Genomic DNA, 2891 nt, shown 5'->3' with positions numbered 1-2891 from the left:
GGGAAAGAAGATGCATTCCACAAAATCGTTTTTTTTCAATCAAACCCCTAGTTTTCTACTGAAAAAGAGTATATTTTGATGAGGATATTTTTGTCTTCCCTTCTAAGTATGTGTTTGGGATTAAAGTTAGATGAGCCAATGAAATACTAATCAAAAAAAAGTAAGGTTTTTTTACTCTTTGTATTCCCAGTCTCTCTAATTCCAGTTCCATGTAATCAAAAATCATTCCACCACAACCTTCCTTATTACCCTGGTGATGAAAGGAACAGCTGTATTAAGAAATCACACAGTGCAATTAGCAGTATTGCTGTTAACTACCAGACAGAGTGTTCAGGGAATCCCTGCCACCAGTTACAGTGTTGTTCTCTACTAAAAATCTCTTTTTGGTGACCTAGTCCAAACCTCCTGCTTGCACTGTTGAGTTTTGCTGTCGTGTCCTGTTCTTCATGCATACTTAACATTCTATTTTGGGATTTCATATTTATCTTCTCTATCAAGTCTGTAAAGATTAAAGCAAAATTTAATTGATAAGAAACATTTTATCCTATCCTAAATTTCATTTAACTGCAAAGTGAATGGGAATCAGTAAATGTTTTTTCCCCAGACAGTGTTTAATCTAGATTTAAAAGCGATATTCATGAATTACTTGGCTTTTTTATGTTTCATGCAGATGATTTTGTGTTATATTTATATCACTGCTTTTATGACTATATTAATTGCAGGGACGATGCAACATCTAATGCTGAACCAATTCACATCATGGATCTGCAGCTCACCAGATCCAGTGCAAAGGCTGAAAGCCTTTATTTAGATTGCTTTTGTTTTGAAGCCAAAGTGCTGCATATAACGTGCATAAGAAGGAGAAGATCAGCTCCATCTGGAAGGTCCAGTCCTTTAAGGATTTGCCTCACCTGGCCTCCCAAGGACATCCTGTGACAAAGGTTCCCACATTTCCTGACATTCAGAGAACTTCTGAAAAACAGATACTTAGTTGTTGCCCTTATGGGACCTAGTCATAAAAATAATAATAAAAGCATGTTTTTGTGACAGTTATAATGTCTTAAACATTTGGCAAATCCTTTGGAAAGCTTTCACTATTTGTGCCTTAAATAAGCCAGCACTCCTTAGTCACAACAGAAAACCCCAACAAAAAGAGTAAATACAGTTTAGTTTGAGATTGTCCCAATCTTGTTTGACTTGATTCAGGTATTTTATTAGTTTTGAGACAACTCTGTATAGCTTACAGCTTCTGTAAATGAAGAATATCATGAAGGGTTACCAGAAGTAGACCAAAAATTTCTATCAGTCAAGCAAAATGGATGTTAGGGCCAGTAGGTTTAGTAGTAGCAAAACCTTTAAATGTGTGCATACAGTCAAGTCCAATGCCATTTTCATTGAATACAGAGTAGAATAATTGAAAAATTGTACACAAATAAAACAGGTACTTTGGCAAGTGCAAGTTGGGAACACATAAACAAGCTCTTAGACTTCTTTTTTGGCTCACACTATGGGGATTCAGTTTCCCCAAACACATCCTTTTAGGCTGCTGCATGCTTTGGATAATAAGAATGGTCAAGAAAGATCCCCCTTTTATATTTACATTTTTCCTGCACAGTAAACTTTGCTGCCAGTGCTATTTATGAGAAATGCATGTGTGGAAGCTGTGATACCATCCTGAGTGAACACGAATACTTGGAGGCACATAATGAAGCAGCAAAGGGAGGCACAAAGAACATCCTTGTTCCTTTCTCTTTCTGATAAGTACAACTTTAGTCTTTCCTAGCTCTAAATCATACTGAGTACTCATTTTGTGCCTAAATATAGCAGGTATTTAAGGTGTCAAGATCTAAATAGGTGGAAATGGCACTTCCTCTTCTGGCTGTGTTTTTGAGCTAAAGTACAGTGGCTACCATGCTTCATGCTGAAGTCAGGGCTACCAGCATGTGTGAGTGTGATCTGAGAACAGCCACCAGATCAGCTCTCTCAGGTTAGTTTACACAAAAAACACCAAGATTTTGAATCCCAAATAGCTCTAAACAAGAGACGTGCTTGAACCTGAGCTGGGATGAAGTAATCCAAGACATGCAGCATCAAAGCTTTTAAGTTCTTGACTCTAGGAGGGCCAGGCAGGGCTGAGGGGTTGCTCAGCTGAGCAACAGCTTAACTTTTTCTTGTGCTCTTGTTCCACATGCCCAGAAGTTAGGAGTTCTCAATGTGTTTGTTTGCAAAAGGGTGGGATTCAGCCTCATCTTCAATGCTTCCTGGCCAAGCTGTGATTATATCAGTGACAATAGCTTCTTGTCATCGATGTACAGGTAATGTCTTGTATGTTCACAGAATCACAGAATTTTCTGGTTGGAAAAGTCCTTTGAGATCATCGAGTCCAACCACTAACCTAACTTGACTGAGTCCATGTTCAAGATGCCACAACTGTTGACATACTTTGATTTTTATACTTAAACATATACAAATTAACCTCCTCTTCATGAAAGTTCACTGAAAGAAATCACCAAGCTTAGAGGTAAAAATGACTAAGCAATGTTTTTGGTAGGCATTAATTCATATGAATGGCATCAATTAAAAACATTGCAAAAATAAATGTGGTAACAATAAATTGATTTTTGTTGCAGTTTGTGCTAAGATTATTTATATGATCTCAAAACTACTGCTGCGACATAAGCAAATATTTATAGCCTCATTTAGAATGTGCAATATGTAGTGCAGAGATGATGTGTGCTTTAGCACAGTCAAGGAATCAGTAGGGAAGGAGGAAGCTGGCTATGGGAGGACCTGACACCCGTATGTGAGCACTTGTGACCTCCCTATGATTTGATCTGTGCCTCTGTTAAGTGATTTAAGGATGAGATTTTCAAGCCTCTTGGAGACATTAG

This window comes from Chaetura pelagica, unplaced genomic scaffold (assembly GCF_000747805.2).
Source record: "Chaetura pelagica isolate M959 unplaced genomic scaffold, ChaPel_1.0 scaffold338, whole genome shotgun sequence".
NCBI classification, from domain to species: Eukaryota; Metazoa; Chordata; class Aves; order Apodiformes; family Apodidae; genus Chaetura; species Chaetura pelagica.
The sequence above is the reverse complement of the archived record's forward strand: the minus strand, read 5'-3'. Positions refer to the sequence as shown.